The sequence below is a fragment of the Anser brachyrhynchus genome (assembly GCF_964034855.1).
Source record: "Anser brachyrhynchus genome assembly, chromosome: 1".
Classification (NCBI taxonomy): Eukaryota; Metazoa; Chordata; class Aves; order Anseriformes; family Anatidae; genus Anser; species Anser brachyrhynchus.
Genome location: NC_137694.1, coordinates 170750260 through 170764102, shown reverse-complemented (window position 1 = coordinate 170764102; position 13843 = coordinate 170750260).

Below are 13843 nucleotides of genomic sequence, written 5' to 3'. Positions count from 1 at the left end.
ATGTAACATGGGGACTGAATAATGTAGATACTCAAAACTCAAAACAAAGATACATCAGAATGCTTAACTCTAGGCATTGTTTGTTTTCAAGTAGTAAAAGGATAGGTGGTAAGAAGGACAGTTCTGTACAACTGGTCAAGATTGGGGCCTGTATTGAAGGACTTCTGTAGGGCTGACATTGAAGTATGTGGTAACTGCCTCTGTGGTTCCAGAGAACATTCACAACTTGGATAGGCATTATAAATCAAAAAGATCAAATGTGGGATGACTCCAGTGTCACAATTTTGTGGTAAATAAGATGCTCAACTGACTCAACAGAAACTTTATTTATAATCAAATTAAGTGTCACAAATTGCCACAGAAATATGGCTGAATTTTAGAAGTTAAATGGTACTTGAAAAATTAACCACATAATCTCAGATTTTTTTTCTAAATTATTGTAATAAAATACCATACTATGTATAAGTGATCAAAAGAAGTTATAGGATAAAAATCAAGAAGGAAAATTCTTACAGCCTTGTTTGTTCTCTGTTTTGATACATCCTTCAAGTTGCTTATCTTGTTTGTCAGAAAGCACTATAGAGTATGTCTAGGATGATTTTAAATGATTTATTGTAATTAGTAGAATGGGGAGAGAGGACAGAAACCACATTGCATAAAAAGATTTACATGTCTAATTTCCATTAGCAGTGATCAAGAAAAAATCAAAATAATTATATCAATTTAATGATTTCCTCCAAACTTCAGAACGCTTCTAATTTAAAATCAATAATAATGTTTTCAGGTTAGCAGTGTATTCATTTAATATACTGAGGCCCTAGGGGTAGGGGACATTTACATGGCAGCTCTTAAGTGATTTCACTTGCTAATTCTGCCAGTAAAATCAGATGATCTCCCAAAAGGGGAGAACTAATTAAAAATTAGATGTCTTCCTGACTTTTTCACTTAGAATAAAACCTCAGAACTAGAATGTCACGGTCGTTCTGTAGGGAGGATTTGTCAAATCTCTTTTCTTTAGGGTTGATGAGCTTTTGGATATGTAAAATTAACATCTTCAATCCACAGCTTAAATCCTCATGATATAAATAAGAGTTTTACACAAAGATGAAGAAAAGTCCACATTCTCATGAGCGTTAAGCTTTTTGTGCATCAGAAAGACAGGAAACAGAGAGACAAGCATTGAAAAACTACTTCACATGGAGCAATACAGTTCTTTAATAGTTAGACTGTTTGCACCACGTTACACTGAATCTGACAATAACAGTTTCGTAAAGTTTGTGACATTTACAGAAAGCTCATTCACAATTTAACTGGCTTTGTATATAACCTCTATGGAAGAAGGCATTTAATGGTAAGAAAACACTATATTTGTCATGATTTTGGCTGGGATAGAGTTAATTTTCTTCATAGATTCTCATATGATGTCTTGGATTTTTGATGAAAATGATGTCAAAAACACACTGATGTTTTAGCTTTTGCTGACCAATGCTTACATTGAGTCAAGGACTTTTATGCTTCTCATGCTTCTCGTGGTCCATACGACCAAGAAATGACTTTTGAAAAATATGCATACTGTTCTCCTAGTTTTACGTTCATTTGCTTTGAGTTTGTTGTTCATAAAATTATAAGCGAGAAATGCGTAAACATGGAGTTTATTTGCATTAAGATAGATCCCTTATGCTAAATATATATATATAATAATTACATCTTGTTGCAATCAAATCGTAACAACTTTTATTCTTTTCTTTTTTTTCTTTTTTTTTTAATACTTACCATCTTATTCATAAGCTATATACATACAAAATCAATCTCATGTACTTCTTATAAAATTCAAAAATGTAATTTAGCACTGTGTGTCCAGGTCAATCTTAATCCTGAAAAAAGGCCATGATATTCCACCCAATGTATTTGCAAAATGGTTAATGCTACTAAACACCTTTATAGGCTACAACCTCCTGTCCTGGCTATAACTCTGGCTCCCTGAGACATTGCTCTAAAGCACTTCTTTAGGCTACTTCAGAAAGAGAAAAATTAGACCTCTGAAGACAGGTTATGTGTTTGGAAGGAAATAAAACCACAATCCTTCCCTTTCAGATCAGTACCAGATCAGTTTACATGTCAATAAAAACAGAAAATTGCATACTGGGAGGGAAATGTATGTATTTCACATATACTAGAAACTATTGAAAGAGATTGACCATTAACAAGGTTTTGGATCTTAGCAGCAACATATGAGAGTAAGCTCTGAAAAAGCAAGGAGGAAAGTTAAAAAAGAAAAGAAGATCAGATGCTAGAGATCCCTGTATCAAGACTAAGTGGCAGGTTGGGGTAGCTGGGAGCTATAAGGTACCCTGGGTGGAAGAGGCCCTGAGGGTCCAGTTGGCTCTGACATCACTGTAACACCCCACTGCAGCCCCAAACTGCAGCCAAAACAGGGTGCATTCAGTGCTCCATTCCATGTGTACTTAGAAAAGATGGGCAGCCATGAGGCACAGGAGACACACTGAGGAATGGCACTTTAGGAGAGGTACTTGGGGAAACACATTGAGACAAGGCACCTCAGTAGATACACGAGGGGAGAGGCGCTTGGGAAGACAAGCTGAGTAGCTGCTGTGCATGGCGCTGTTTGGACAGATGGCTTTTGATAACAGAAGTCTCCTGCCTCCAGGGATGCGAAAGAGACGACCCAATGCAGGACTGATGGGACTGCAGAAGAGAGTACTGAAGCGACATCCAGGAGACCCCATGGCCTGGTATGCAGATTGTGTGCTGCACAACTCTGACCACTGCATTGACCTATCCAACCTTCTTTCTGGACTATGCCATCTACCCACGGGACAGTGATGTCATGTAATTCGTAAAACCGCACATATATCTGTTATAAAAGTGTTTTGTATCCAAGTCAACTTCACACTGTCAAAGTGATTTTAAACCATGATGTTCTAGAAATTTGATTCCATGGTTCTGTTGGTCTTATTGTTCTTTTTTGCCAAATAGGACATAGATACCAATACCTTTGTCTTTCACAGGCACTAACAAAGAGAACAGAATTAGCTCCCAAAATAAAGAACAGATGGAGATACAAGTTCAATAATTTTCTCATTACTAAAAAAAAAAAAAAAAGTATTCTCTGCAGCAAACCTATTTTCAGCATGTAGGTCTGTCCCTATAGCTTTAGAAATCAAAGAATATTGTGCCTTGAAAGTACTCGTAAAATAAAGTTTGATAAACTATAACAACATGTTGTAAATTTCTTTTACTCTGGAATATATATTAATATATATCTCAAAAATGCATTCACAACTACTATTAGAATAATAAAAGGCAAAATAATTATGAATATATCCTATCCAACTGCATTATTTTAATATAAGGGATTACAGGGAAATTGATTTATATTTCTTTTGACATCATTCTGTAGCTACAGGCATGCCAGTGTAACCCATGAAAAAGGAAAATTTGCATGTCTTCTTTAATTTACTGGTGTTCCAATATATCTTAAATACTTGATTTTATGGGCTCTTTTGTGTTACATAATCTTTTATAAAACTTTCATATTTCTCTTTGACTTCAGTGGTATTAGAATAGGATTCAAAGCAGTACATTTCACCTAATGTATTTCTGAAACATTAAAAAAAAAAAAGTTATTCCAACATAGAAAGATTTTAATTTTCATTATATATCAAGATATAATAACTGTGCTTTTTCTGATTAATAATGAAATCATTTTTTCATGCATTATAGAAGAACTACTCCTTTGGTTCCATACTATAAAAGTTGAAATAATGTAAATCCTTTTGCCAGTTTTTGTTCAAAGACAGTGCCAGGAATATACCTGTCTGGATTTTGACAAAAATATTTTGTTAAAGAGAATTCATATTCATTTTGAACTCATAGGAATATTTGATGAAATTTTAACAATTGTTAAGGAAATGGTTCTATAAGACTTGTAAACATCTTTGAATATTAGATAGAAAAACTATGAGGACTAGGAAGTGGATGCCCACTTAGCCATTTTTCAAACTTTTATATCTTGACCTTTCCTAAATAATTGTTGAACACAGGCCCTATGTTTGACTAACAGTGTGTACAGATGCTTCTTGTTTATCAGTTGTGTGCTGAAACAGTCTGCATGCAAAACAGAATTTATTTGCCAGCTCTTAGCTATTCCATATTCCAGACTGTATTATGGACTACTACTTTTTCCCTTAAGGAAAGGAAGTGGGATAGATGTCAAGGCAATAATGAAAATGCTATGTACTTTAAATGCATTGTAGTCTGTTTATCCTAGCAGAGTTTTTCCTTTAAGGAATTCTCTGCTAGATCTTGTATTTATCACATCCATTGTAACGGATTACACAGAATATATTTTGGAGAGGCTCCCAAATCTGCATTTGTAAGAACAGAGGTTATTTCAGATGTGAATTTTCAACTCACGGTCTGTAACTAATCATTTTAAAAGGAATGAAGGAAGTGGGTAAGGATCATCATTCTGTATACTTAGAAGGAACACTACAAGGAATGATTAGAAGCCATACGATTCTTAGAAATGCTCTATGACATACTTAACACTCTTAGAGAGAGAGAAGGAGGAAGAGAGGGAGAGGGAGGAAGTTAAAATACATATAAAGATAAATTAAGGAAAGATACTTTTTCTAATAACATTAGACTTTTTATATTTACTAAACATTATTACTTCTCTATTGTTTATTACATTATCAACATAAAAATATGTTCTGATCCATGCTTCTGTTTTAACTTTTTTTTTTTTTTTAATTCCTACAGTTCTTCTGATGTAAAATTTCAATTTCAGATCCTCCACCAGTATGTCTGTATATTACCCTGGCCACTTTCTCTAGAAAACTAACATATCTAGCACTTAGATTTTAATTGAAAATATATATATATTTGTCAGTTTTTGTCAGTATTGTGTATGCACCTATGGATGAGACAGAGAAACAGATACCAGAAATAGCTGGTTGAAGGGAGAAGTACATGCTGAGGTATAGCATGTGAAAGTCTCACAAGCCCTTGTAATCTTGAGAGACTAGCAGACCTATGGAATCCACAAGAACTAAAAAACCCAGGCTGGATAAAAGGATGGTGGCCATTGTGTGCAGACAAAAATGACAGTATTATGTTTATATTCAGCTGAAGAAACATAGGAACTGCTTGACGGATCTTCTGAACCTCCTACAAGCCACTAGAGCATGACTGTGACAGTGTGATTCCCTCCTCAGCCCCCTCCCACCTTCACTCTGGCCTTGCTCGAACAGTGGCTATTGCACTCAGGCAGATAGGGGCCAGTGTACTGGCTACACCTGAGGCACTGCTCAGGCAGATAGTGACCAAAATAACAGCTCAAGCTGGATGGTAAAGAGACTGACAGACAGACATCTCGCTCAGAAGCTGTGGGCCAATGGAATATGCACCAAAACAAGCAATATGACTACTAATCCATCAACTTACCACATAAATAGCGAGCAGCCCAAAAGCCTGTCAAGCTCTTCCGCATGGCAGCTAGTTGCATGACAGGATCTCCTCTTGAGTGGAGACACCTCTCAAGGTCATGCCTGCTACAGAGATTCCTTACTCCTTTTGAAAGATCCCTTCCACAACAGGTCGTTGGTAAGTGATTAATAGTTTGTTAAGCTTTGTAAGCTTTGCTAAGATTACGTCTTTGATTGATTGTGTACATATAACCTTTAGATATAAACTGCTGACCAAGTCTGGGACTAGGAGTGGATTCAGGTGCACCTAGGCTCCTTACCTCTTCAGTTCAAGGAATTTAGAAAGCAAGGAGGTCCACCCTGAACCTTGTGACTCAGCGAGAGGGTCTCCCTGATGCATCTGACTTACTCTGTCATTTATGCAGTAAACAATCAAGTGTACCTTGTATCTCAAATCCTGTTAAGTTGCTGTCTTATTTACAATTAAGCTTTGGTAGATCACTAAATGCTGCTTCTCTCTTACGAGAAATACATGTATAATTTCCCCAGTGACAATGACTCTCCACTCCTGAGCCTCCCAACTGTTGACCTCCTGACTGTTGCCCCAGCTATATATGAGTGTGTGTGCAAGTGTGCATGCCTGTAAGAGAGATCAGTTTCCTTCAATCTGGTCTCCTAATAGTGTAATGGTTTTACATGGCAAGGTTTTGGTAGCAGGGGGCTGCAGGGGCGACCTCTGTGAGAAGAATCCAGAAGCTGTTAGAGAAGGGCCAGTTTCAGCCAGCTCCAAAAGCAACCTGCAGTTGTTTGTGCCTGTGTGAGAGCAGACTTAAGAAAGGGAAAAAATAACTGCTGCACAACAGCAGCTGAGAGAGCAAGGAGTGAGAAGCAGCCTTGCAGATCCCAAGGTCAGTGCAGCAGGAGGGCAGGAGGTGCTCCAGGCACGCAGCAGAAGTTCCCCTGCAGACTGTGGAGAGGCCCCTGGTGGAGCAGGCTGTCCCCCTGCAGCCCACGGGTCCCACGGTGGAGCAGATCTCCACGCTGCAGCCCATGGAGGAGTCCTCGGTGGAGCAGGTGGATGTGGCCTGGAGGAGGCTGCGGCCCATGGAGAGCCCCTGCAGGAGCAGTCCCTGGGCCGGAGCTGCAGCCCGTGGAGAGGAGCCCATGTAGGAGCAGGGGGTCTGGGGGGAGCTGCTGCCTGTGGGGGACCCGTCCTGGAGCAGTTTGCTCCTGATGGGTGGGCCCCGTGGTGTGGACCCATGTTGGAGCAGTTCTTGAAGAGCTGCTGCCTGTGGGAAGCCCCCACAGGATCAGTTCAGGAAGGACGGCATCCCGTGGGAGGGACCCCACGGGGAGCAGGGGCAGAGTGACCATGAAGGAGTAGTGGAGATGGACCATTAGGGACTGACCGCAGCCCTGTTCCTCTGTGCTGCTTGGGGGTAGGAGGTGGAAGAGGGTGGATTGATGGGAAGGTGTTTTTAGTTTTTCTTTGTTTCTCACTGCTCTAGCTTGTTAATAGGTAATAAATGTTATTTATCTCCCTATTCTGAGCCTGTTTTTCCCATGACGATAATTGTTGACTGATCTTGCTGTCCTTATCTTAACACTTAAGGCCCTTCCATCGTATTTTCTCCCTTTTTTCCTTTAAGGAGGGGGAGTGAGACAGTGGTTGTTGTGGAACTTGGCTGCCCAGCTGAGTAAAGCCACCAGAAATAGAAAAGTGAATTTGCAACAGTAGATACTTCTTACAGACTACATCCAATTTCATGACTGAAATGGATGCAGTATTTCTTTTTGCTGAATTGCCTATATGCCAGTTAATCTCATGAATGTTAACACTTTCACTCATTTTGTCATCTAGACAACTATCTTCTGCCATTTATTTATCACTACCTGCTGGATGTCCTTTTTTTTTTCCCCCAGTTTTCTTACATGCCACATGGTAAAATTACATAATTCTATATACTTTCCACTTCTGATTTCCATGTTTAAAATAAAATTTTCTTAGTTGTTAGAGTTTATATATATATATGTATATATTAAAAACAAAACAAAACAAAACAAAAGATTCTTTACTTCAAGTGTTTCACAAAACTCCTGCTTCTAGGGATGGTTTTCTTTCTGTGTATGCCTCTCTAAACAACTTCCTATTACTCACTAAACAACTTCCTATTACTCACCTCATTGTTTAGACAACATTAAAAAAAATCCAATAAATATCATAGGAGCACAGGATCATAGTATCATGTGGTGGTGGTTCAGATGAGAAAGGAACTCAGAAGGTGTCTAATGGTCCGTCCTAGTCAAAGTAGGATCAGCTATGAGGTTGCTCAGTGCTTTATTCATTCAACTTCAAAGGATGGAAACCACACAACCTCTTAGGGCAGCCTGTTCCATTGTGTGGCTGTCATGATGGTGAAAAAAAGTTCTTAGACAAACTATTTAATGCTTTACTGGTGAAAAGTGGAAAAGAATCTGAACTTTTCTTCTTTCAACAGATTCCCATGGTCCTTTTTCCTCGCACCATGCATCACTGTGAAGATCTTGGCTTCATCTTCTTTGTGGCTTCTGAGTGAATTCTTAACATCTCTGTAACCATCATTCAGTGATGGACAATTAAGTCTTCTGTAATGATTCTTCTTGGACAGAGGCTGTTCACATCTTCTGCATTTGATATGGAAAGCCAGCACATAGTGCACATCTGTAGTTTTGCTACAGTTTGCAGTTAACAAAGTTGATGGTGCCAAGCTAGCTTGAAAATATAATTACTTATATATAATATAAAAATATTGTAATGGATCTATTCTACTTAAACTTTTATTGAAACTTAAAAAGCGATTAGTTGAACTGAGCGTAACTATAAATTATAAGGCAGATAAAGAATTTGCTAAAAAGAGACAATAAAATTCAAGGAGTAAAAAGCATCTAAAGGAAGCTCCTGTTGGATGTTCTTAACATTCAGTCTGGAGAACAAGATTATTAAGTATTTTTGTGACTGATTCTGACATAAAAATAGGAATAGTTGAAGTAAGTTTTCTCATGATATGGAATTAAGGAGATATCAGACATACACAACCAGACCTGAATATTGTAAGGGACTAATAAGATGATCTTCCAGGATAAAGTAATACAAATGGGACAAAATTTAGTCCAGTCACCTGCTTAGGAATTGAGTTACATTGAGTTTCTACTAAGATCTTATCAGTGGGAAATGACTTCAGTGACCAAGACTGTATACTGCCGAATTAATACAGAAATGGAGAATGTGAAAGTCTAAAAAGCAACATGCAAAATATTCCTAGTAGTGGTAGAAAAGTAACAAAGTTATTATACAAAGTTTTATGAGTCATAGAATACTACTGATAATTCTGTTGTTCCATATAAGAAGAAGATAAATAAACTTGCAAGACACTCAGAGAAATGTGATTTAGGATTAGGAGGATATAAAACTTATGTTAAGAATATCAGCTAAAACACCTAGCACTGTTAAAAGATAAAATGAAACTTGAAAAGACAGTAGTAAAAAGTATAGAATAAAAGTAAGAGTGATTAAAGCTAAGGGATAAATGCTGGTGCAAAAACAAATGGGCATAAAGTGACTATAAATAAAGGTAACATCTAGATTTGAACATATGTATGAAACTGATTATAAACATACTGTAACACACAGACATAAGAGAAAAGAAAAAGAATACTTCAATCAATAGACTTGGAAAGCAATATGCATTCTAATCATTGATACCAGTGTGCAACTTTAGTGAATACATATGAGAGGAAATTTGCTTGTGCTAAGTGATTACTATTAGTTTTCAACTTTCACGTGGGCTCTATTTGCACAAATTTATAACTGGCTTAGTAATACTGCATACTAGCCACCTTACATAATTTGGACATTATTGAAATCTTACCCTAAAATATAAACTGTAACAAGCTCATCATGGTATATTTATATCAGAATATTAATTATGAAAATCATTAGTTATATTACCAGAAATTTTTGTTTAAGAAGTTGAATTATTTTTTTGGGTGATATATTAATTGGGTCATTTATTTGTTGACTTATTGCTTCACAGAATTCAGACAAGAGGGACTTATTTTTCTTTTATCCTAAGTGGAAAAAATGTCTAGGAAAAAATAAAAGGAAGAAGTCCTTTTTTTTTTGTCGGCAGAGGTGATCTCCGAACCACTCTCTATCGTCTTTGAAAGGTCCTGGAGATCAGGAGAGGTGCCTGAAGACTAGGGAATAGCCAATGTCACTCCGGTCTTCAAGAAGGGCAAGAAAGAGGATTTGGGAAACTACAGGCCAGTCAGTCTCACCTCTGTCCCTGGAAAGGTGTTGGAACAGCTCGTTCTGGATGCCATCTCCAAGCAATTGGAAGAGAAGAACGTTATGAGGAGTAGTCAGCATGGAATCACCAAGGGGAAGTCGTGCTCGACCAACCTCGTTGCCTTCTGTGATGGCATCACCAGCTGGGTAGATGGGGGGAGAGCAGTGGATGTCATCTACCTTGACTTTAGCAAGGCTTTCGATACTGTCTCCCATGACATCCTGATAGCAAAGCTGAGAAAGTGTGGGATAGAGGAGTGGACAGTTAGGTGGGTTGAGAACTGGCTGACTGGCCGAGCTCAGAGGGTGGTGAGCAATTGCACTGTGTATCACTTGCTTTGTACTTATAATAATAATTATTATAAGTACTTATTATTAATAAATAATAATAACAATAATAATCTCTTCTGTCCTGTTAAACTGTCTTTACCTCAACCCGTAAGCTTTTACTTTTTTTTTTTTTTTTTTCCCAATTCTCTCCCCACTCCCACCAGGGGTGGAGTGTGGGGAGGTGAGCAAAGGGCTGTATGGTGCTGAGTTGCCTGACAGGTTAAACCACAACACAGCTTCACCTGCATCCTCCAGCAGTGCACTCACCCCTGCTTTGCTTGCCTACCTCAGGTGCTGTGAGACTGCACCCTGTTGAAGATTGTATTGTGCAGGGACTGTGCTGGGGTCACACTTGGCTTGCAGCTCAACTTGCCTCCAAAGAACAGGTCAAGCAGAGCTGCTCCCTGACATACATGGTCACTGTAGCACATGTATGATCTGTTCTTATTGATTATCATAAACTGCATGCAAAATGTCTCCTGCCTATCTTCAGTATGTGCGGAAGATTGTCTTATGTGACCACTTATCCCCCTAGTCCTAGTCAGCACTTTCTACTGACTAGAAGAGTCTTATCTATAAAAACGTTGGTCAGTTCAGCACCGGAACCATCAGGGGAGTTTCTGAAAGGACCAGGTTGATATTCAACACATTAAAGATACAGACTGATCTGGGCACAGCAAGAGATGCCTGGTAGAATCTTCAGGACAGTTTGAAATTCTGACCTGGAATGCTCCTTGGCCAATTAGTCAAATCCTTTGCTGAGAAGATGACTTAAGAGGTTATTTCAGTAAATAACCTTGTCTCAAGCCAGTTCATTTTCTCAACTGTGTAGGTAACTAAGTGATGAATTTCTGGACCACCCAGAGAATTAATGATTTATGCACACTGCATGTGCACAAAGGCATAGAACACATATTCAACTATACAACAGTTATAGCTAAAGGACCAAACTGAATCTAACTTGCAAATTATGTTCTGTAGCTTTTGCCACACAAAATGGAGCTAAGAAATTATCTTCTATAGATGCTGTGGATATGAGAATAGCAGAACCACAACAAAAGTCCTGTTTCTGGATGTGACAAAGTTAATTTTCTTTGTAGAGACTCACACAATGCTGTGTTTTAGATTTTTGATGATAATAGTGGGGATAACATACTGATGACTTTACTTGTTGCAAAGCAGTGTTTACAGAGACAAGGACTTTTTTTTCTTCTTATGCTGCCCAGGCAGTGAGGAGGCTGGGGGTGCACAAGATGGGAGGAGACACAGCCAGGACAGCTAACCCAGACTGACCAAAGAGAAATTCCATACCTTATGGCATCATGCTCAGCAATAAAAGCTGGAGTAAAGAAGGAGGAAGGGGCAGTGTGTTTGGAGTGATGGCATTTGTCTTCCCAGGAAACCATTACATGCGATAAACCCTGCTTTCCTGGAAGTGGCTGAGCACCTGCCCATCGATGGGAAGTAGCAAACGAATCCCTTGATTTGATTTGCTTGTGTGCACTGCTTTTGCTTTACCTAGTAAACTGTCTTTATTTCAGCTCCTGAGTTCTCAGACTTTTACCTTTCTGATTCTCTCCCGCATCCCACCTAAGGAGAGTGAGCAAGTGGCTGTGGGCTGCATAGCTGCCTGCCAGGGTTTAACCACAACAGCTTAAATGGAACCAAGTGATCTACTTGTGTTTTATATTGAATAAATCTCCTCACTCAAGCTGAAAGCAAGAGAGGACATAGTGAAAAATAATATGGGATAAAGCTGAAATTACTTTTTTTTTTTTTTTAATTTTTATTAGAACAGTCTCCCTTAAACATATCCCATATTTCCCTATTGCAGGGCATTCTTGGTCATCTTCATAAAACTTTCCACAGATAATTTATCAAACATTAAATTACAAATATTAGAGAAATATTTACTTATCTATCTATTTATTTATTTATCTGATTCTGGTTCTGATATAAAGGTATATTGTTTCAACTGAAAAGTTAAAAAAATATATGTGGAATTACATTTGCAAAGCATTTGGCTTCATAGTAATATAATTTGTAGTGACTCTTTTTAAAAATGTCAGGCCTATAATCCACTGAATTATAACCACGATACTACATTTGTAATGGCAATATGCATGTAATGGTTTTGCTTTAAAAATAAATAATTTGAAGTACAATATTCAGCAACATGAATTCAATCATATACATAATTAAAAACTGGGCATCTATTATAGGTATGAGTTAATGGGAATAGTATAATTACAGAGCCTTTATTTAATCATGTATTTAGATGCTAGAAAATATCTTCCTTCCAACTGTACTCCTGAAGAGTATGCATACAATTTTAATTTTAGTCTTGGAAGCACCTCTCCCAACAGATTAGTTTTAAATGTCAGTGTTCCAGACTCTAACCAAATGCAGCAAATGAAAATGTGATAATAAGAGATGTGATGGCTGCACAGCATCTATAATGTATTAATTGACATTACCTTCTAACATTTCTTACATGAAATATCTAGCTAGGACTCAAGAGGCTTTGTAGCTTATCCATCAGTTGCTAATTGTTAAAGTCAGAATGATTATTTTTACCATTATTTTCTTCCATGATTCTTTTCCTCGAAGGCTCAACTACAGATCAACCACAGCATATTTTTCTGATCTTATACAGTATTTTTGTGGTTCCTCATATTCATTGTAGAAACTTTTAGAGATGGACTGCAGGGTGATTCTTTAGCTCACAATGACCACTCAATGCACTTTCACAATTCTTTCTGATTGGATATGACTCAGATGCCTATATATAGAGATCTAAATTTAAGCTAGTGCTTCTTCCAAACTGCATTTAATCATGAGATATCTGTCTACAAGCAGACATCCTATTCCCCTATTTAAATAGTAGAAGATATTATAGACAGGTAGCCTTCAGAGGGAGTAATTCAGGTGACTCAGCTTCAGTGGAATGACGGTACAGCAACATGAAGGAAAAGTCCTCCAGGGCATCACACTAAAACCCACTCCTCCCACTCTTTCCCTCCGTATTTCTGCTCAGTTTTGCTCCTTCAAATCTGTCATTACTCTGTTTCAAAGAAAAGGAAAAAAAAACAAACACTTGGAGGTTTATTTTCTCTTCTCTGCTAAGACCTCTTTCCCATTTACCTGAGGTGAACTATCTAGAAAAACAGAAGGGGCAGTCTTCATGGACAAAAAGAATTAGCCACCATTCTGAAAGGAGGGTCACTGCTTTTAGTCTCACAGAAACACAAAATTTGCAAAAGCTGGCACACACGGACACCGTGGATTCCCTGTCTCACAGGCAAAACCAAACCATGTAGGTCATGCAGATATCATCACATGTTCAACCAATAAATATTACAGTTGTTGCCTCTAGTACAGTGCATTTGGTGATTTACATGCTTAGCGTTTCCTAGAACGGCACATAGACACAGGCAGCTTGAATGTGCTCTCTCACTGAGTGGAATAGATGGTAGCATTCTCCCACTTTACCCTGTAAGGTGGAAGAACCCCCATAACATAGGACTGGACAGAATGGAGGGGTAGGGGAGGCCACTCCATTAAATAAGAGTGGGGTTGCCAAAGTACTTATAGAGGGCATTCTGAGTGTACTTAGGAATCTGTGTAGACACCATTCCACACTTTCCTCATTTGTCTTCAAAGTGTATACCAGATCAAGATAGAGGAGCCAGGAATACTGCTTGCTGTAAATGACTTCATGCCAGACACTTATTGC